At 44.3% G+C, this 23,825-nt stretch overlaps 1 protein-coding gene across 4 annotated transcripts in view; it reads right to left on the bottom strand.

The window, feature by feature from the left end:
- The window catches only part of MB21D2 (Mab-21 domain containing 2), a 112,158-nt gene that overhangs the window by 48,181 nt on the left and 40,152 nt on the right, over positions 1-23,825 (bottom strand). The window contains exon 1 of one of the 4 annotated variants that reach the window (XM_056565420.1): positions 13,199-13,217. The exons of the other annotated variants lie outside the window; for them this stretch is intronic. The gene's annotated coding sequence lies outside the window, so the exon portion shown is untranslated. Of the gene's footprint in view, positions 1-13,198; positions 13,218-23,825 lie in introns of those variants that run through there. 4 annotated transcript variants of the gene reach the window in all.

Below are 23,825 nucleotides of genomic sequence, written 5' to 3'. Positions count from 1 at the left end.
GGTGGAAATTTTCTGCCCGGACATTCCGTAGTCTGAACCTAGCCTTAATACGGACATAATGGGTGTGGTGAGGGAGTGAGGGAGTAAGGCTAGGTTCCGACTAAGCAATCTCCATGTAAAAAATTTCCACCCGGAGATTCCGAGTGCGGCCAGCGCAGACTGAATAAGTCGGCACTAGGACCATGCGGAAACTGCAGGCGGAAATTCCGTAGTGTGAACCTAGCCTAAGTATAGGTTTTTTTTTTTTTTTTTGTTTGCTATTTAACTGCACTCTGTGCACAATGAAATAGAAAAAGAAATCTCTGGAATATCCATTTCACTTCAGAATAATAAAGACACAACAATGAACGATAGAGCAAATCTGTCCAAAATAAAAACAAGTTTGTTGCCCATAGCAACCAGAGCACATAGGTTATTTTACTAGAGCAGTTTAAGAAATGAAATCTGCATTGTGACTGGTTGCTCTGGACAGCAAAGACATTTTTTCTTTTAGACAGTTTTGAGAAATCGCCCTCTATGGGGGAGATTTATCGAAACCTGTGTAGAGAAAGTTGACCAGCTGCCCATAACAACCAATCAGATTGCACCTTTAATTTAAAGGGTAGCTCCCACCATCCTATTTTTTTTTTCTGTCCATGCCTATTGCACATCTATCCCTAACCCCCTCCCTGCTTTGAATTTTTCTTTTTACTATATTAAAATTAACTTTTTGTCTGCCTGGTAGTGTGCTCACTACCCGGCAGACTTTCCCAGCAGGCACCACGTCACTGATGCCTGCTGGGGGGGGGACTTCCGCCCTTAGTTCATCTACACAGGGTGCCTCCAGCTGTTTCACCACTACAACTCCCAGCGTGACATTTATTGGCTGTCAGGGCATGCTGGGAGTTGTAGTAGTGAAACAGCTGGAGGCACCCTGTGTAGATAAACTATAAGTTAGTGCCATGCGGAGCTACGGCGTAACCTCGTTCCCTCCGTCACCCCCCCCCCCCCGCATACCCAGTTCCCTCTGTCACAAACCCCCCGCCCCGCATACCCTGTTCCATCCATTCTGATACTTACTGATACTGCAGAGTCCGGCAGCGGGCGTGCAGGGGCAGCGACGGCGACGACATGTGCGGGAGGAGTGGCCTCCCAGCCAGTGGCCGGGCAGCCAATGCGCTCGCTCCCGCCTGTCTGATTGACAGGCAGGGAGCGAGCGCAGTGTAAATGAATTAGGACCGATTGCCCGGCCGCAATCAGTCCGAATTCAGGCGTGACGTCACGCCGTGCTGCAGCCAGCCACTAGGAGGGAGACCCCTAGTGGTCGGTTTTCAAACGTAAAATTCACCCATAAAATGAAAAAATAAATAATGAAAATATATTACAGATATGTTTTAGTACATAAGTACTACAACATATCAAAAAATAAAGTTGGTGACAGTGCCCATTTAACAAAGCCCTGTGAAAGATGAAAAGAAGCAATCTGACTGGTTGCTATGGGTAACTTGCCAACATTTCCTCTGCATAGGTTTTGATAAATCTTTTCCTATGTGTTTATCACAAAAAAAAAGAAACTAAATCTAAAAGCAGAGGCTAGATAGGGCTAGTTACTCTATGGTACAATTATGCTGGTAAGTCCCACTAAGGAATAACATTATGTAATCTTCTGTATACAAAAATATGCTACTCTGTGTACCAAAACAGAATGTCCTCATTAAGGCTGCATTCACACTACACAATCTCAGCCCAGGACATGTGCCATCACCATTGATAGCAAAGTAATCAGTTTAACATTCTCACCTAGAAACCAGAAAGTGCATAGTGATTCTATCCTGCCATCATGAAATCCTAATGACATAACTCTGTTCATCATGTCCCAGTCTAGACAGAAAAGTAAAGTTACAAATAACAGGTACTGTCAGCTTATAGTGTGCTCCAAAGGCTTGTGTCAGATCACCCAAAAAAGAAAAAGAAAAAACTGTTATATGTTGTTCAGTACCTCATCCTGATCACGTACATATAATTTTCATGTGTCTATGACCTACATTTCTCTCAGAATTAGCTTTATTTCTGAATTACCTTAATTTTGTCAACCAGAATCTGCTCAGTCACAGGTCTTGGGAGAGAGTTTCTGTAACCCTTTCCTCTCTGGTTTTATGCCACCCAGACAGTGTGCCTACAGCTTTTGCAAAACTACAGTGCCCAGCATGCCCACACATCATCTGGTTGTGCAGGCATGCAGGAAGTTGTAATTTTGCAACAGCTGGAGGCATATGATTGTAGTCCCCATGTATTAAACACACATGCACTCACTTCATATATTCATACACATTCACACAACATAAACACAGATATACACATATATAACCACACACACATATATACATGCAGGGACACTTACTTTTAAACCAAAAATCCTCTATTTAGTCTTCTTTCATCATCTGCTTACAGTCACAGGCAGCAGTGTGCTGTCCCTCCCCCCCTTCTCTCCACATGAGGAGACAGTAAAATAGGCAGAGGGAGGGAGCCCAGCAGAGCAGCTTTAGACCTGTCTGCAGCCCTGTCAATCATGAAGTGTGTCCATGACGTAGGTGATGACCAGTGGACACTGCAGGACTGGTATGTATCCCAGGAGACAGGGGGACAATTTTTTGACTGGCTTTTTAAGTATGAAATACTTTTTTTTTTTTATTAAAGCAATTGCAAAACCTATTGGTTTTGCATGCTTTACAACGTATCAAAAGTTTTTATATCTGACAGTGCCCATTTAAACTTACTGACATTACAGAATTTTTAGACTGTTCCTATAACAAAGCAAAATAATTGCTAATCTTGCTGTACTCTCCCAAATAGGATCATATCATAATGTCATACTTTGGTTACAAAATTACCAAAAATACCTAAAATGATCCAGATTTGAAAAGCTGTCCCCATTTGGTTGCAAAAACCTATATGAGCTAAAAAGGGTGTTCTACTTTCAACAGTGCCAAGTGCCTGTTTAGCAAGTATGGAATGAAGCTTGTGATTATCATACAATTTACAGGACTCGCTCAAGTGGAGAAGATGTTGATTATAGCTCAGCATCCAGAATTCACAATTGCATGATACAGTACTTAGAAAGGCTGCAAAAATATATTCAGCCAAGCAGATTACTGAGGTCCTCAGCTATTTCTGAGCATCGAGCTATGTGATATGATGGGGAGTAAGCAACACACAGCAGGCAGTAGGTTTGTCGACTATATTTTCAAATATCAAAGGTGTCGGAATTCACATCCACCTATAAAATAGTAGTTTTGGTTACTTCAGTCACAGCAGCATTACAACGTAAAAGATAAAGACGATATTAAAGGGCGTGAATTACGGTGGTGCTGCCGAGAAAATGTTTTGAAACTGAATTAATGGTAAGAAAAATGTCCATTATGATGGCCATACCAGACAAGCATTGTAAAAATACTCACCTACATGGTTGCCCTGCAGAATTGTTCTGAAAGTCAAAATAGAAGTCATCCAATGACTGCAGGCTGCTCTGTAACCCCTTGTTCTCTGTTTTTAAGCTGTACATGCTACAGAGAGAGGAGGACTATTGGAGTTTGACTGCAGTATACCTAAGACATAGCAGGTTTAGAACGGTAAAATGAGTAAAAATAAAAATAGATCTTTCTATATGAGCTTGCAGTGTCACGCATACTAGGCTGCAAGCAGTATCACACATATTTAGATATACAGCTGATAGATTGCAGTATCACACATACTAGGCTGCAGGCAGTATCACACTTATTGGCCCATATTTATCAAACTGTGTGAAGGTAAAAGTGGAGTGATTTTCCCACATCAACCTATCACACCTCAGCTTTTACTTTACCAGAGCTCATTAGCTGAGCTGTGATTGGTTGATGTGGAAAAATCACTCCACTTTTACTCTCACACAGTTTGATAAATCTGGGCCATTATGCTAAGGCTGCTTCCACACTATGAAGTGAACCCATTAATAAACATATGTTATTATGTATTGTTAACAGACCTTTAATAACGGGTGAATTAACGGATGCTAACAAAACATCCGTCATGTACGGACGTTTTAACACCTCTGCCTACAGACTCCCACAGCCAGGACTACTACTACTCCCATCATGGAACACTTGTTTCTATGATGGGAGTAGTAATTCCCTGGCTGAGGGAGCCTGCCGGTGGCTGGGGAGGTTACATTAGTGTTTGTACTACTACCCCCATCATGGAACAGTGTGTTCCATGATGGGGGTTGTAGTAGAGGGGCTGAGGGATTGATCGCACCGGGTCTCACTTCTGACACCCAATGGGATCAGAAGTTATTAAGCAGGGGAGCGGGCGGCATGCTCCGCAACCCTGCGATCACTATGTATTTTTTACTTTCATTTTTAAATTTCCTGCGGGGATCTCTGAATGGCCGGTACTGAGGAGCCATTCAGCAATCCCTGCGGGGTTTTTAAAATGGACAATGTGAGGGCACAAATGTATATTAAAAGTGTTGTGTGTGTGTGTGTGTGTGTGTGTGTGTGGGGGGGGGCATAGAGCGATATATATCTAGCCCACGCCAGCACATTAATAAAAAGATAACCCCCCGCCAGCGCATTTATGAGTATTTATCTATACCCCCCGCCAGCGCATAATGTGACCCCGCCAGCGCATTTGTCCTAATTTTCTATTGTAGCGCTATATGTGACAACCAAACGTATTCAGTAGAGGTGCACCGAAATGGAAATTTCAGAACCGAAACGAAACCGAAATAAAAAAAAATGTCCGGCCGAAACGGATACCGAAAATGACTTCTCCCCGTCTTCTGGTAAAATGCAGCGCTCCGCTCATTAGATTCCCCCACATTAGATTGCCAGCTCCCCCACATTAGGTCGGGAGTTCCCCCACATTAATAGGCAGCTCCCCCACAATAGTAGGCAGCTCCTCCACAATAGTAGGCAGCTCCTCCACAATAGTAGGCAGCTCCCCCACATTAGGTCAGCATTTCCTCCACAATATTAGGCAGCTCCCCCCCACATTAGGTCAGCAGTTCCCCCACAATATTAGGCAGCTCCCCCAACAATATTAGGCAGCTCCCCCCAACAATATTAGGCAGCTCCCCCCAACAATATTAGGCAGCTCCCCCCCACAATATTAGGCAACTCCCCCCCAACAATATTAGGCAGCTCCCCCCGAACAATATTAGGCAGCTCCCTCCCAACAATATTAGGCAGCTCCCCCCCAACAATATTAGGCAGCTCCCCCCACAATATTAGGCAGCTCCCCCCCATTTGTAGGCAGCTCCCCCCCACAATATTAGGCAGCTCCCCCCCCAACAATATTAGGCAGCTCCCCCCCCCTATTTGTAGGCAGCTGCCCCCCAACAATATTAGGCAGCTCCCCCACAATAGTAGGCAGCTTCCCCCCACCCCACAGACATACAGCTTCCAGCCATATACAGTGTATGGCTGGAGGCTGTATGTCTGTCCTACTGCCCCCACAGTGTTCCGGTCACCGCTCCTCCAGCCCAGGGTCACCATCTACTGCTATGGCCTATGGACCATAGCAGTAGGTGCCGGGACCGGAGGAGCGGTGACCGGAACACTGAAGAAGATGACGCGGTCACTTACCAGGCCCCGGCCGGCGTGCATTCTCCTGCGACGATCCTGCGGTCCTCCTGCGTCTCTATGGTTGTACGCACGGGACGTCAGTGACGTCCCGTGCGTACGACCATAGAGGCGGAGAAGCGAGGGACCAAAGGAGGATCGCGGGAGGACGCCGGGGAATGGTGAGTGACCGGCAGACATCCTTATGTCCCGAAAAGATTTTTCGGGACACAGGGATGTCCGGGATAGGAATACTTTTTATGTGCCCGGGCCGGCTCCCGTGTGTGGCTGCAGGCGGGGGCCGACCAGAGCATATAAAAACGAATACTGTATACTAAAAACAAGGGGGCCTCCAGCTGTTGTGAAACTACAACTCCCAGCATGCCCGGACAGACTTTGCCGGTCCGGGCATGCTGGGAGTTGTAGTTTCACAACAGCTGGAGGCCCCCTGGTTTTTAGTATACAGTATTAGGTTTTATATGCTCTGGTCGGCCCCCGCCTGCAGCCACATACGGGAGCCGGCCTGGGCACATAAAAAGAAGTATTCCTATCCCGGAGAGCGCGACCCCCCCCCCCCCTCAGATGTTGCGGCCGTCCCCCTGCACCGCCCACGAGTGCCTCTGCCACTGGCAGTGTTTGCAACTTGTGCTGTGGGCGGGCAGGGGAGGTGGGTCATTATCGGCACATTTTTAGTTGTTTCGGCATTTCCCCGAAACAGCTATTTTCGGCCGATATGTATCGGCCGCCGATATATCGGTGCATCCCTAGTATTCAGCAGCAACTCCGCCAATGATCCTGATAGATATACTATTCATTCATAGCGCCGGCAGCTGTATATGTATATAGATGTTCTGGGGGGGCAGACATATAGCGTTATCTGCCCCCCACAGCGCTTCTATATACATATGCAGCTGCCGCTCTATGAATGAATAGAATATCTGTCAGGATCATCGGCCGAGCGGCTGCTGGATGCGCTCCTGACCTATATAGTTGTCATATATAGACACATCGTGATCGCAGGGTTGCGGACCATGCCGCCCGCTCCCCTGCTTAATAACCTCTGATCGCATTGGGTGTCAGAAGTGAGACCTGGTGCGATCAATCCTTCAGCCCATGTACTACAACCTCCATCATGGAACAAGTCTGTTCCATGATGGGAGTAGTAGTAGTAGTAGTCCCTCAGCACTGCAGGAGTCTACTGATGTCACCTCTTCTGAGCATGCTCAGTTAAAATAACGTCTTTTATAATAACAGGCATTAAGGGGTGTATTTTCTAACGTATGTCGGTCATAGACTTCAACGTTAAAAATAACCTACGTTAATTTACCCGTTTCTTGTGATGTGCGAAAAATTTGTGCATGTCATGTTACTTCTCCAGTCACAACTAACGTACGTTAGCAATGACGGGCTTTAACGTGTGACAAAGGGTAAACGAAAAAAACCACCGACTTGAATGGGGTTGTTTAATGTGTGTTACTAATTAGGTTTCAAACGTACGTGTATTAACGGGAGAACCTCATAGTGTGAAAGCAGCCTTAGATACTAATCTGAGAACTGCACCTTCATATGCTCCTTTAGCTGCTGCTCTGAGCTGCTTGGATTGGATGCTAGACCTGCTAGGTTCTGAGATTTGGCAGACTTGGACACCATACAAACATAGGAGGAAACCACACAAACTCTGTGCAGATCTTGCCCATGGTCAGACACACAGGTCAGTCCCAGCATTGACAAACAACAATGCCAACAACAATGGTTTATGTTCAGAATCAGCGGCTACACGATCTTCAGAACTCAAAGGAGATCCATAGGCCACAGCCCCTGTTCATCATGCCATTACAGCACCCAACTTTTGATGCAGGACACACATTAAACATGTGTCCTGTGCCATGTAGGTCTGGCCCGAGACTCCCCGAGCAGCCCCTACTATGGGGTATAATGGATTGGCATTCACAGCCAGAGAACTCCTGCCCAGAGAAGTACCGGCTATAGAGGGGATCCGGCTGGAAGAAGGAGACCACAGAGGCCTCGATAAACCACCCCTTGAAGTACACATCCTGGTAGGGACAGAAAACATTGGGGTGTGTCTGGGGAGAAGCCCCTTTTTAACCTCTGTTTCCTGTCCCTACAGTGATGAAGGAGCATTCTCCATCGTAGTGCCATCATGAAGAGGGATGCTGTGAAATACTCTTTATAGATTTCACTAGACACGAATATCCACTTACTAACTCTATAAAATCACAGGAAACTTTTACAAACTGTAACCTGCATTGTTTCAATATCTTCCATAAACCATGAGCTGTGCCACAGGGAAAACAGTCTAAAAATATTTATTTTCCCTAAAAGTGCTGACGGCTGATCTCTTCCCATAAGATTAATGCCTCGTACAATTGCTTCTATTTTCATCGCTCATGTGATTGTTTCAAACGTTTCTGCTGGGCCTCAAAAAAAATAAAAAAAAAAATAAAAAAGCAACCGAATATTTAGTTTTGCTGGATGCATTCCACTATAGAAATCTTGCCCCAATTTTATGATAATAGTAATAATCTTCATCAGAGAAAAAAATAAAGATCACAAATATTCATATTTGTGTTCAAGTGAGTCATATTCTAGCTGTCATTCATATCGGTAATAATGAAGCATATATATATATATATATATATATATATATATATATATATATATATATTAAACATCTTGATTAGAGATGAGCGAATTTACAGTAAATTTGATTCGTCACGAACTTCCCGGCTCGGCAGTTGATGGCTTATCCTGCATAAATTAGTTCAGCTTTCAGGTGCTCCGGTGGGCTGGAAAAGGTGGATACAGACCTAGGAAAGAGTCTCCTAGGACTGTATCCACCTTTTCCAGCCCACGGGAGCACCTGAAAGCTGAACTAATTTATGCAGGAAAAGTCATCAACTGCCGAGCCGAGAAGTTCGTGAGGAATCAAATTTACTGTAAATTCGCTCATCTCTAGTCTTGATGTTTATTCCTGGGAAAGGGAGATTGACGGCCATCACGCCCCCTCCCATAGACTTGCATGGTGAGGGCAGGGGGTGACGTCACACGGGGCGGAGTCATGACATCACGATACTCCGGCCCCATGGTCGCCATCCGGCTGTTTGTGAGCTGGCACCGCGGCGTGCAGCTCAAATAGGTGGGTAGTGGCAGGACCCCTGCGGTGAGACATCTTATCCCCTATCCTTTGGATAGGGGAAAAGATGTCTCAGGGCCAGAGAACTCCTTTAAGATAAAATGTGATTTAGATATATAGGGGGAGATTTATCAAAATCTGTCCAGAGGAAAAGTTGCCCAGTTGCCCATAGCAACCAGAAAGCTTCCTTCATTTTTCAGAGGCCTTGTAAAAAATGAAAGCAGCGATCTGATTGGTTGCTATGGACAACTCAGCAACTTTTCCTCTGGACAGGTTTTGATAAATCTCCCCCATAGTGATTAAATATTATCATTATACAGTGATCCCTCAACTTACAATGGCCTCAACATACAATAGTTTCAACATACAATGGTCTTTTCTGGATCATTGTAACTTGAAACCAGACTCAACATACAATGCTATGGAATCTGCAAAACATATCAATGGCTGGAAGAACCGACCAATCAGAATGGATATTTCACTGGTAAAACCCGTGTATTCCTAAAGTGTATGCACTGACTGGTGTCTGGTAGCACCCCCTACAGTACAGGGTGGGATTAAATGTTCTGTACTATTTACCTGTACCAGGGTTAGCTTCTCCTTTGGGCATCAGGTGAGGGTGGCTCCATTTCCCCTTTTTTAGGACATTGCATGTTCTGTACAGGACCCTGAAGAAGCTCCGGTCCTCTACATAGACCAGTGTTTCCCAAAGAGGTTGCCTCCAGCTGTTGCAAAACTACAACTCCCAGCATGCCCGGACAGCCGAAGGCTGTCCGGGCATGCTGGGAGTTGTAGTTTTTCAACAGCTGGAGGCACCCTGGTCGTGAAACACTGAAATAGACAGTGATTACAGCTCCCAGCAGATCTTTCTTACTTTTATATATAAGGATTTGCTTTATCTATATTAGTTATCTACTTATTTTTCTATAATCATTACTTTTTCCTATTTTTGGATGCTATTTTGGGGCTTCAGAACCAATTTCCAGGTTTCCATAGAGTTATGGTCTCAACATACAATGGTTTCAACATACAATGGTCATCCTGGAACCAATCAATATTGTAACTTGAGGGATCACTGTAGTAGGACCAGGTACTACCATCACCCAGTGAATAAACATTACCTCCATATTATTACTCAATAATAACGCATGACATTAAGCCCAAATAATACCGCCACACAAAAACCACTTAATAGTGACTGAATAAGAGAGACCAATATTACGGTCATAGAACAGCAACAACCATTTCTAATGCACATATCTCAAAACATGAATAGGGACCATATAGTGGCAAATAGCACGCTGCAAACCATATAAGTGAATGCAGTACAGTCAAGTGACTTAGCCATGTTGACTTCATCAAACTAATTTGCAGAATTTCCTGCCCAAAAATTTTCTGGTCTTTAATTTTCCTGTACCCTCCCCTACCTTTTCTTATCCTACATGCTGCTGTCCCCTTTTCCCACTATTACAGTACTTTACATGTTGCACAGCACCCTAAATCTCCAAATATCGTATTAAAGAACTAATGGTGTCTAGATTTACCTTTCCCCCTGAAAAAAATTGTGTCTAAGATTTTGCCGGCTGTCATTTTAACGGGGCACAACAGGCAAAAGCCGGTTCCGATGGACCTCATTATAGTCAATGGGGTCCGTTGGGCGCCACTGTTTTTCAGTGGGAGTAGCGGGAGAAAAAGACATTGCAAGCTGTATTTTTATCTCCGGGGGCCATCACACTACCATGTGATAACGGTAGTGTTAAAGGGGCCTAATGATGCCACGCAAAGTAAAAGAGGTCTAAGCTATATGAAGAGAGAAAAACACTAAAAGATTATTAAGACACTTTCCCTCAAGGAGTATATGCAAGCACATGCAAGAGATCTCTATTTGTGCCCCCTAGACAGTAATGGTGCAACTTTAACTGTAATAACAGACACTTCATGTTCCAACACAATAACAATACCCCACTTTGCGCCAATCACACAGTAAAAACACCTTTCTTTGTACCCATTACAAAGTTATAATGTCCCCCAAAAAACATATTAAAAGCAATATCTTGATGCGGCAGAGTGGTGCGCCAGTAGCTCTCCCTCCTACAGTGATTGCCACGTTCATGAGCAAGGTGTATGCCCTGTTGATGAATGTGGCATTGGGTGAAAACGATGCCCAGTTGTATAGTTAATAACTCTGTGTGACACTAAAGCCCTGCCCAAATTTTCTCATGAGTTTGCAGAGTACATACATCTCCCCACTGCTATCACCATAGAATACACTGCACCACCCAACCTGCCATCAGATCAGATCGAAGCGCTTTGATGTGGCTGTCTTGCAGCCCATGAACAAATGAATCCCCTCCAGCTCGGAGCGGGATGGTGTTATCACAAGTATCGCCCAGATAGCAGAGGTTACATTATTCAGGCACAATGCCTTCAGACATCTTGATCCCCTTTTGTAAACACCATTATATATTTGTGGGTACTGGAGTGTACGCTCATCTATTTTGATATGAGTCTTGACTCGGTACCAACCTTCACCACCTGGCGGAGAATATGGATCATTTCCATATTGGAATAACAGCAGCCAACTATTGAAGTGCTTCATGCACATTATCTCATTAACTTTTCTAGCGCTGGATTGTATGGTCGCCCAGGGGGAAGTCACTGGTGGAAATACTTTACCGCAATCAAACTAGAATTAATACACTGCTCAAAAAAATTAAGGGAACACTAAAATAACACATCCTAGATCTGAATGAATGAACAAATTGTATGAAATACTTTTGTCTTTACATAGTTGAATGTGCTGACAACAAAATCACACTAAAATGATCAATGGAAATCAAATTTATCAACCCGAGAAGGTCTGGATATGAAGTCACACTCAAAATCAAAATGGAAAACCACACTACAGGCTGATCCAACTTTGATGTAATGTCCTTAAAACAAGTCAAAATGAGGCTCAGTAGTGTGTGTGGCCTCTAAGTGCCAATATAACCTCCCTACAACACCTGGGCATGCTCCTGATGAGGTGGCGGATGGTCTCTTGAGGTATGTCCTCCCAGACCTGGACTAAACCATCCGCCAACTCCTGGACAGTCTGTGGTGCAATGTGGCGTTGGTGGATGGAGTGAGACATGATGTCCCAGATGTGCTCAATCGGATTCAGGTCTGGGGAACGGGAGGGCCAGTCCATAGTATCAATGCCTTCCTCTTGCAGGAACTACTGACACACTCCAGCCACATGAGGTCTAGCATTGTCTTGCATTAGGAGGAACCCAGGGCCAACACACCAGCATATGGTCTCACAAGGGGTCTGGGGATCTCTTCTTAGTACCTAATGGCAGCCAGACTACCTCTGGCAAGCACATGGAGGGCTGTGCAGCCCCCAAAGAAATGCCTCCCCACACCATTACTGACCCACCACCAAACCGGTCAGGCTGGAGGTTGTTGCAGGCAGCAGAACCATGTGCTCAGTGAGTGTGAACCTGCTTTCATCTGTGAAGAGCACAGGGCGCCAGTGGTGAATTCGTCAATCTTTGTGTTCTCTTGCAAATGCTAAACATCCTGCACGGTGTTGGGCTGTAAGCACAAACCCCACCAATGGACGTCAGGCCCTCATACCACCCTCATGGAGTCTGTTTCTGACCGTTTGAGTGGACGCATGCACATTTGTGGCTTGCTGGAGGTCATTTTGCAGGGCTCTGGCAGTACTCCTCCTGCTCCTCCTTGAACAAAGGCAGAGGTAGCGGTCCTGCTGCTGGGTTGTTGCCCTCCTACGGCCTCATGATGTACTGGCCTGTCTCCTGGTAGCGCCTCCATGCTCTGGACACTATGCTGACAGACACAGCAAACCTTCTTGCCACAGCTCGCATTGATGTGCCATCCTGGATGAGCTGCACTACCTGAGCCACCTGTCTAGGTTGTAGACTCCGTCTTATGTTACCACTAGAGTGAAAGCACCGCCAGCATTCAAAAGTAACCAAAACATCAGCCAGGAGGCATAGGAACTGAGAAGTGGTCTGTGGTCACCACCTGCAGAACCACTCCTTTATTGGGAGTGTCTTACTCATTGCTTATAATTTCCACCTGTTGTCTGTTCCATTTGCACAACAGCATGTGAAATTGATTGTCAATCAGTGTTGCTTCCTGAGTGGACAGTGTGATTTCACAGAAGTGTCATTGACTTGGAGTTGTATTGTGTTGTTTAAGTGTTCCCTTTATTTTTTGTGCAGTGTAGTAATGCCTCCATATTCTCCTTGTCTGCTGTACCTAGAGCATTCTTATTCTAATCCTTACACAAAAGACAACAATTACTGGAAACCAGAGGGGTGAACTAAGGACATCTCCAAAGGAAGCACAATAGTTTAACTAGTTCCCCATCCCGAAATGTGAACAGCTGGCTCATTTCACTTGCTAAATCCCTAGCAGCATTACAATGGCTAACAGCGCGTACATTCTCACTTTTACTGACCTTATCTAATGCTAAACTATTGTTCGCTTCCCTCCAGTCCAGATTTCTAACATGGAGTTAAATAAATTGTACCCCCCTCCGTCCCCTCCTGCTCCACCACAGACAAATAACGCTGAAATGTGTGGAATTCCCTTGATGGCAGCACTTATTATCAAGCTTGTAGATTGCCATGGAAACACCCATCTGACATAAAGGCGGCTGACCAGGATCATGCTGACAGTTCTGTCATCGGCTTTAACCTGTCATCTGGCGATGATCAATGCAATGGGCCGCGGTGCATACAGCAGGACGCAAGACAATTCGATTTATTTGGCCTTGTGCAGCCTTATACTGAGCCACTTACAAAATGGAGACAGCTAGGGATGGGACCATTTCTATTACACCATTTTAGGCCAGGTCGTTTTTGTTGAATACTGTATGTAAGGTTAACAGCACATCACAGATTTAACACCCTTTTTCATGTGTGTATCATTAGTAGAGGCACAGAACGCTGCAATAAGTGGCGGTATTAACATGCACCGCTCCCTCATACAGGCACGGTACAGAGAAAAAATTATGTCAATGTATATGGAGCAGAGATGTAGCCCCTGCACTAGGGAAGGTGCACTGGTACCCCTGGATTGATAGAAATATTAGTGTAATAACGTATTCCTATGCAAAAATCATTTACCCTCACCTCTGCAATAATTTTATTCTATTTATTTCTTTTTTGGTAGAAAAAAAACAGACACTGACTTAGCAGCCGAGCTATCCCATTTGTATGTATATGTCAGGAAAACTGTCCACACAACTTAAAGGTGGGGTTATCCTTTCCTATGGTAGTGTCTTCAACAAAACAGCCCATAAAATCTACATAACAATGAATAAAGATATGTCCATTACATTAAAGGGGTACTCCAGGAAATTATTTTATTTGACTATGCTACAGGGGCTGTAAAGTTAGTGTAGTTCATAATATAGTGCAGTGACGGCGAACCTTTTTGAGCCAAAGTGCCCAAACCGTAACGCACGCCAACTTTTTTTCCTTCAAAGTGCCAGCACAGCAATTAATTCAGAATACTGATGTGTGTGGGGTGATGTATGTTTGAGGGGTGCTGTGTGTTTGTGGGGTGCTCTGTGTTTTTGAGGGGTGCTGTGTGTGAGGTGCTGAGTGTGGGGGTGATGTGTGTGTCTAAAGGTGCTGTGTGTGTGTGTTTGGGGGTGCTGTGTGTCTAAAGGTGCTGTGTGTGGGGGTGCTCTGTGTGTGTGTGTGGTGCTGTGTGTATGTGTGTGGTGGTGCTGTGTGTGTGTGTGTGTGTGTGTGTGTTTGGGGGTGCTGTGTGTCTAAAGGTGCTGTGTGTGGGGGTGCTCTGTGTGTGTGTGTGTGTGTGTGGTGCTGTGTGTGTGTGTGGTGGTGCTGTGTGTGTGTGTGGTGGTGCTGTGTGTGTTTATGTTTGAGGGGTGCTGTGTGTCTAAATGTGCTGTGTGTGGGGGGGTGCTGTGTGTGTGTGAGGTGTTGTGTGTGGGGGTGCTGTGTGTGTTTGAGGGGTGCTGTGTGTCTGAGGTGCTGAGTGTGGGGGTGGTGTGTGTGTGGGGGTGTGTGTTTGGGGGTGCTGTGTGGGGGATTGGGTACATAATCCATACATAATATAAAATACATACATAATACATAAAAAAAAAATGTTATTTCAGCTACCGGGTTGGATGCTAGGTTGGTGCTGTAGTAGTTTTTAGTATATTTGCTGGTAGAAGAGCATGGACTACAGAGAACAGGCCGTGTCCCGTGTATCAGAACAAAGGAAAAAAGAAAGTGGCCTCTTTCAAGGTGCTTGTAGTATTAAAACAGCAAACCTTTAATCTGTATACATTAAAAATAGAAAAAGGTGGACATCAATCATAAAAGAGAAGTGAAACGCCAACACGTTTTAAGCAAAATGTAGCTCTTAATCATGGCTACATGTAGCCCAAAACGCAACGGTGGACAGGGGATAGAGTGGCCGGAGGACAGGGGATAGAGCGGCCGGAGCCGCAAATATAAAAAAAAAAAAAAAGCATTTTTAAACATTCCCCAGACGGCCCGCCAATCCGGTGTGCCCTGAAAGACATCCATGGCGAACTATGGCCGCGTGCCCACAGAGGGGGCTCGGCGTACCACCTGTGGCACGCGTGCCATAGGTTCGCCATTACTTATATAGTGTCTGTACCTGTGTGTGACGGTTTTCTCACAATTCTTCTGTGATTTTCAACCCAATATTTATTTTTACCAGCATACAAAATGACTGTTGTCTCGGATTTTTCCCAGCTTGCAATTAGGCTGAGACCTGACTCACTAGTCAGCTGATGACAGGGAGCCTGTCTGCTTCAATGGGTGGAGTGATCGCTTGGTGGGAGAGAGATTAATCTGCAACTAATGCAACAGCTGTAGGCACCCTGATTGAAAACCACAGGCCTTTTGTTTCAATGGGTGGGGTGGCTGATGTGTAGGAAGGAGGAAATGGAATTGTGGGATTTGTAGTAAAAAAAAGAAAAAAGTCAAACAGGAAATGCAAGTTCACAAAAAGCTAGCCACAGTGTCATGGTTATCTCACAACATAGCCATTTAGCCCCAAGACAAGCGCAGATCCTTCCTAAGCATGTCCATTACTGTCTGCCAGGTACGTACTAAAATCACCTTATGGTGGAGAACCCCATTAATACTACACCATTTCATCCCCACCAATAACACTAGTAAAGAAGACCAGGAGCAGTCACAAGTAGACCACACTTGCTAAACTGAACCTTATTGGCAGTATGCATTCAAAGCCTTTTTTTGGTATTCTGATGTATATGAAAGATTACTGATGCGAACATAGCCTTAGATGTTCCGATTCTGAACTATTTCTTATTGTTTACCTTTGGTAGTGGGCACATTTACTGCTTTTGGTTTGATTGACTACTTGTCTTTGGCACAGACAAGACAGCAGGTTAAAAGGGGTATTCCGTTGCTCAGCGTTTGGAACAAACTGTTCTGAACGCTGGAGTCGGCATCGGGAGCTTGTGACATCATAGTCCTGTCCCCATCATGAAGTCTATGGGAGGGGGCATGACGGATGTCACACCCCCTCCCATAGACTTGCATGGGGGGGGGGCTTCATGATGGGGGCGGGACTATGACATCACAAGCTCCCGGCTCCAGTGTTCGGAACAGTTTGTACCCCTTTAACTTCACTCTGCTTTGAGATACATGTGACCCCTTATCTGCAAATACGGTATGTCACCCGAGCTCCCACAATGCAGTGCCACGAGAATCCAACAAATTTTAATTTAGTAATAAATCATATAAAACACTGAGTGAAGTTGTAAAATCTGCAATTTTTGATCCATAATTGTGGATCCGGCGTGCGTGAATATAAAGAACCTGTCTAATATTGTAAAAAGTGGAAGTGTACAACAGCGTATAGCAAAAAGTTCTGAATCTGACTTCCATATTACATTCCTATATAATACATGGAAAAAATTAGACTACAGTAAAAACTTCTGTAATGTGACCACTTATTCGGGGCCATTTTAATCAAGGAATTAGGATTGTAGAGAGGCAGTGGAGTGGTTCTTACGTCAGAAGAGCCTGAAGCGGTTATCTGGCCAATAAATTTAGGGCCTGTTCACACTACAGAATTTCCGTGTGGAATTCCGCTTGCTCATGGAATTGGCGCTGCCTGGATTCATTGAACACATGGGATTCAGCTGCAGAATCCTGATGAGGGAATGAACATGTTCCAGAATTTCTATAATGGAATTCCACTGAGTGGTGCAGCAGAATCCCATTGAATCTCACCAATAGGAGGCTGCTGCAAGCGGAATCTGAGCAGAATAGGCCCTTACGCTCAGGAACCAATATCAGATCAGTAGGCAACTGACTCTGGATATACCCACACAGCGCTCCCCCTTCAAACAGATGATTGAGGGGGGGTGGGGGGTACTAGGAGTGAAGCCTCTGCTGATGTAATATGATGGCCTATCTGGAATAAAAAAGCCGGATACTTCCTTTAAGCTCTCTTCAAGATCCCACCCAGATTTTCTATCTAGAGTTGCTGCATGCTATTGGCACATGATCTTCTCTAGTAATATTTACCCCAGACAAAATTTAGAAACATCCCCTAGTCTTAAAATGGACATACATTTTACATAGTAGCTATTGGCTTAGAGCTCTTTCTCCCACTCCCCCATACACTAGCACACTCTGCCTGTAAGGGTATGTTCACACGGCGAGATTTAGGCAATCCTGCGGAAATTCTGTTCAGTAAAGCTTGCTGAACAGAATTGCGGTGGAATTTCTGTGTTATCGGAACACAGAATTCTACAGAAATCCAAACCCCATTGACTTTGATGGGACTTCACCACGGAATTCCACAAAATATAAGCTTGGTCTTATATTTTTGCGGAATGCAGAACTTCAGCAGCAGAATTCGCAGCACAATAGGCAGTTAAATACTGCAGAATTCTTCACGGAATCCCGCATGGAAATTCCACCATGTGAACATAGCCTAGAGGGGTAAGCTAATGCCAGATTCCCCTGGTGATGATTTCTCTTAGAAGTAAAGGATTGGGTATAGTGAAAATCCACATGCCTGGCTGTTATCTTCACCGACATACGTGGAAGAGTTAGGAGGCTATCCACATTATACGGTCACCGATCCGTTTTGCCAGCTTTGATCTAATGTGTATGGCATAGGTCAACTTTCGGCTACATGGTGAATAGTTTGCCTGAGTGTTAAAATTGCAGCTGACATATGCATATAAAAAGAAAAGCTATGCTCATGAAAAAAAATGCTGAAGTGAGCTCCAAAGCTGCTCTGCACAGACTGGAAAGATGCAGCCGACGCTGGGCAGTACAGTTACTGAGGCAACAGTATGAATCCCAGCATGTTTTATGCACAAGAATCGGTGTCTGCTGCATCTCTCTATAATACATTCTCTTTCTCCAGTATAATGTTACGGCTATTAACGGTAGGATTCTTATGATCATTCCCTCTAATAATATTGATGGGGGTGAACAATATTTTTCCATTTCACTTGCTATCCCCAGCATACGTCCCACTTACACCCTTGGGCTTATAAAGCCATATTTATTCCAGATGATTATTACAGGCCTTATATATTGAAAAATGAACTTTAATCTTCCTAATGGCTGACAGACCTTTCCTCCTACATCCACATTTTCTTAAAGTAATAACCAAGACTGGAGCATTCATTAGGCAGCGCTGCCATTATAATAAAGCCTGCATAAGAAAATGTCTGCTCCCACACAGTGGAAATGACCTCCGCGGGTCAAAGCAAAGACCTAGAAACATCCATCATATGTAACCTGAGGTCAGCTCATCTCTCTAAGTGACTTGTGTGAGTATTCTTCAAGAACATGAATTATTATATAAGCCTACATGACACTGGGTGCAATTTCTGTAAGACAACATGAGATCAATTTAGCCCTTGTCCTATGGTGTCACATTATAGGCTTTATTAGGAAAGATGTATCTATTCCATTAGAGCAGGGGTATCCATATTCTGCCTGCCAGTCCCGTCCGTTCTGCATAAACATATGATGTGGACAATACTAATATGAAAGCTCTCCATCCCCAACCTCCTATTGAGTAGGCAAGAAGTAACTTGAAATACGAATGACAAGGAATATATAACTCCTTTTTCTTAAAAGGTATTTCTTAGACACATGGGATAAATCTGGTTAGTGCTTCCCAAACAAAACACTTAGGGCTGGGCGGTATGGCCAAATATGTGTATCGCTGTATTTTTGTAACTTATGGTGGTTCCACGCAGGGCTGTGGAGTCGGTAGATAAATGTTCCGACTCCGGAGTTTTCTGTGCTTCCATCTCAGACTCCTCTGTATTAATATGTGAATGTATTTTATACATTCCTTGAAGGAAAGAAAGGCAACATACATGTCATTACCACAGGACTACTGGCTGGGAAGCCAACAGTCTACTGTATTGAACAGTTTGTGTGCTGATCTGCTGCTGAAGATAGGGCAGTGGGAGGATCCAGGAAGGGGCATTGATTATAAAACATGATTTCCCTAGTAGAATCCCATAGTCAAGTTTAAAGGGGTACTCTGCCCCTAGACCTCTTATCCCCTATCCAAAGGATAGGGGATAAGATGTCAGATCGCTGGGGACCCCCGGGATCGCCGATGCGGCACCGCACTATCATTACTGCACAGAGCGTGTTCGCTCTGTGCGTAATGACGGGCGATACAGGGGCCGGAACATCGCTACATCACGGCTCCGCCCCTCGTGATGTCTATTGCCGCTCGTAATTGTGCGTTGTGTGCCATATAGTAAAGCACATGAAAAGCATGCTTCTACATAGTCACTTAACGTGTTCGTTTTGCGGTTACATGAGGCACTGCATGCATTGATCTTTATTCTTATAGCAGAGAATTCATTAACTATAACTTTTTGTGAATTGGGACATTTAAACTTGCTTTTTTTTTTTTATTCCAATCTAAATTTAGTAGGAGTCGGAGTAAGAGTCTGTGCATTGTTTGCCGACTCAGACTCCAGGTACCCAAAATTTCGTCCGACTCCTCGACTCCGACTCCACAGCCCTGGTTCCACGGTATATAACGGTATTCTTCAGTATGTTGCGGCCACCGCCGCTGACACTCTCTATACTGTGCGGTATCCCTATGCTGTATCCCTATACCCGGGCTGCAAAAGGTAAACAAAATAAAACTTAACGCATGTTCCGACGTCGGCCTTACGCTGGGGACGTGAACATCGGACAGCAGTCAGCTGATAGGCTGAGCCCACTGTCATGTAAGGAGCCGGCTTCTTACATGACAGTGGGCTCAACCTTTCACCGGCCGAGGCGGAACATCGCTGGAGCCGGTGATAGGCTGATGTTTCTCAGACGTTCCATTCCCTGGGAAGCAAGTCCTGTCCGATGGGGAAGGCGAGTTAAACTTTATTTTGTTTACCTTTTGCAGCCCGGGCATAGGGATACAGTATCAAGCAGTGGTTTGCAATCTGCGGACCTCCAGATGTTGCAAAACTACAACTCCCAGCATGCCCGGACAGCCAACCGCTGTTGAAGACCACTGGTATAGAGTGTCAGCCCCGGCGGCCGCAACAAACAGGACGACGAGGAGGGCAGCGCTTGCGGGTAACATATGGCAGTAGTACCCCGATGGGGACAGTGCAGCGCTGGGGCAGAACAGAGCTCGCAGGTCACATATGATTAGTTCCCCAAAGTGGGGACAGCACGTTGCGGCTGATAATTAATTCATTCCAGAGGGGGAGGGGCCAAATCGGTATATTGCGGTATGGGTTAAAATTCATATCATGCAGCACAAAATTTTCGGTATTTGGTATGAACCGGTATACCGCCCAGCCCTAAAAACACTTACAGTATGTATCTTCATGGGCACAGAAAAAGCAAAACAGCACAAAAGAGGAAACAAATAAAAAGCCAAAGTAAATGAACAGCCCTCCATAAAAGCAGAATGCTAACAGTTGGCACTAGGCATATGTGCTCTACAGAAGTAGGGAAATCAATATCTAAAAAAAAAAAAAGTGTCACCACACAACATCAGACAATATGGCAGGTCCTGGGAACTCTAAGAGCACTTCTGTTTCACATATGGGTCATGTCAATTTGTCAGATTTATATAGTAAAATATATGATACTGACAAGCTGCTGAAAAGGCAGCCTATATAGCTTCAGAAGGCAAAAACACCATTTAAAGAGGACCTGTGGGTACCCCAAAAACTCCGCTCCTCCGTTCCTGAGAAATCTGGACTTGTCTCTCTGTGACCATTCAATGACTAGTCAGATAAGCTGAAACATCATTATGTTATTGAAAGTGATGGGGCAGAGGGGTGTAATTTACATACAGGGTGCATGGTTCACTTACCGGGCGTGCGATTCACTGTAAGAGGGCCTGAGCATCATTCATGCCCCCTCCCATCTGACAATTGCCCTTAAAGTCAAATACAGATTTCTCTGGAACAGAGGGGTGCATCAATAAAGTGGAAACAATGTAATTATCAGGACACCCTAAAATCTTACATGATATTAAAAACTTAAATTGGAACTGTCAGATTCAAAAACTTTTTATATGTTGTACATCTTGGCAAAACATTAACCTTTTTAATATACTTCATTTTTTTTTTTTCTTTTTTTCATTTTTATAGAAATCATGGTTCATAAGAAATTACCACTAGGGGTCCCCATAACATCCATAACATAATCCACTGCAGTATCAATATTGTCCTAGCTGAAGCACAGGCAGGGACAAAGTCCAGTAAGTGATTGCAGGACTAGCACTCCTCTGTGCTCACTCCTGTCTATTAGACTGCCACATGAAAACAGAGAGAAGGAGGTGGTTACAGATCAGCCTGCAGTGATTGGATGAGGAGACCCAGCACAGCACAGCAGATTCAGAGAGGAAGATGAGACATACAGAGTTAGGACAAGCCCCCTTGAAAGCACAGGCTGATAAACCAAGTGAGCAACAGAAAGAAGGTATTTATGAGAGAAATATAGGTGCTAGACACATATGTACATGATAAAGATTAGGTACTGAGTAGCATATAACATTTTTTTTGTGTGATATGACAGGTACTCTAATATTTTTGGAGTAACATGGGTCCGTTTTAAAGCCCTTTAAACCTTGTTCTCTAAGACAGCCAATACATGTTTGGTGTTTTCTGAGGGTACATGAATGTCTACTACATTAAACATTATATAAAATGTCCTAGAAAAAGCATAGTATAAGGTTGCTTCGGTGGTATAAAGACCAAAGACAACATTTCAGCAAACGGTGCAACAGTATTATTTAGTAGTGTATCCAGTTAAAGCATGAAACACTCAAATCTATTTTAATCCATTTAGTTGAAAATGTGTGGAGTTTTACGTTACAAGCTATTTCTAACAATCATGTATCAGGGCTCATGTACAAAGCTGCATACATGACTCATGTCACCCAGGGCAGCCATTACTTTATGTCTAGGTCATTGTGATTTTACATGCACAGGGGTAATGACACCAGCTAGTAACAAGACAGTAGAACTCAACTTCATCTGTAGCAGTGCCTTTCCTGGTCCTAACAGTAGCTACCAGGACTTATATACACCCTGGACTTACAAACTGTATGACAAGCAGACACTTAAATATGAAAGTATGTATCATTGTAAGCAGGTAACAAGAACAGGAAGTCACTATTAGATAAATAAGGATAGGAACAGATGACACAGACAAATGATAAGAATGGCAATAAACTCAAAACAGACTGAAGAGGACTAGAAAACAAAAATTGACTAACTAGATCACCGTGGATCTGCCCCTAGACCTATGCATAAACATTGAAACAAAGTACTATTGACCCTTACTGTCCCTGAAAATATCCCTAATGAAAAACTTTTTTAGCAAAACTGACACTAAAGCAAACCGGAGGTCTGTATGACCCAGAGACAAAAATCATGGACTGACTTGAAACAAAAAACTTAGCTAAAACAAAAAATACTACAGAAATACAAGGAATACTGGGTTTGTACATATCATACACTATAATCTATACCTCATTGCAAAAGTAATGGATAGTTAAAAGGGGTTTTCTGATTTAGTTAAAAACCACAATACACTGATAGGGCTGTAAATTGATGTACAATATACTCAGGGCACAAGTCCTGCAGGAACGTGTGGGTATTGAGTTCCTGCACTTTTTCCACAGCAGGAACACTATTTCCATTAGCAGGACCAGCCCTTGAGTGGAAATCTTGGGCGAGTTCCCACACTTTTTCACAGGACTTGACCACTGAATATACTCACAATTCCCCATCGTGCACCATGGCGCCTGTGTTTACTTACCCTGATGGCACACTCTCTCTGCCCTGCTGATAATGTTCCGAACCTGCTAAATAAAGTACGTTCAGAAGGTCAGTAGGAAAACCGGGAGAGCAAGTCATCAGTAAGTAAACACAGGCAGTTAGGTGGACTGGAGCACTTGCACTGGACCCGGAGTGGCAAGGAGAGAATAGGGTAGTCGGTTATTTTATAGCCCTAGAAAGTTACTGTGTGGTTTTTAACTAAGTCCGAATACCTCTTCAAAGACAGACTACCCAGTCAGGAGCTCTAACCCCATACAAGCCCCGAGCTGAGCAACATGATCCGCTGATCCACACTAATCCATAATTAATGCATAGCAACAGTCCCAAAAAACGAATGGAGAATATGGTGTCATACCAAAGCACTGTATGGTGCCACATTGCATTCCTATAGGTCCGTAATATGGACTTGCGCCACTCCATAGGCTGCTATACAAGTTCAATGCACATGGCATGTCCTTATTCATGAGCTCCTACAAGCAAAAGTGATAGGAGGCAATAGGAGGGGGATAATATAGGAGGAGTTTACAAAGTGTGTATTGGGGCTAGTGTGATGCCAAAAGCAAACTGTGACAACCCCTCAGCTCTCCAATGACAGAATACATGCACTGATGAGAGCGTCAAGTCAGCAGCTGAGGCGACTGTCTGGACTCCTTTACTACAGCATACATGGAGATACAGTGTCAAGTCAGATGCTCCAGTTATATCCGGCTTCTGATGTTACCCATTTAAAGTTATTTCCAGTTGACTCTTTAACCAGAGACAGATG

Source organism: Hyla sarda, chromosome 3 (assembly GCF_029499605.1).
Source record: "Hyla sarda isolate aHylSar1 chromosome 3, aHylSar1.hap1, whole genome shotgun sequence".
Lineage (NCBI taxonomy): Eukaryota > Metazoa > Chordata > Amphibia > Anura > Hylidae > Hyla > Hyla sarda.
The sequence above is the reverse complement of the archived record's forward strand: the minus strand, read 5'-3'. Positions and strand labels throughout refer to the sequence as shown.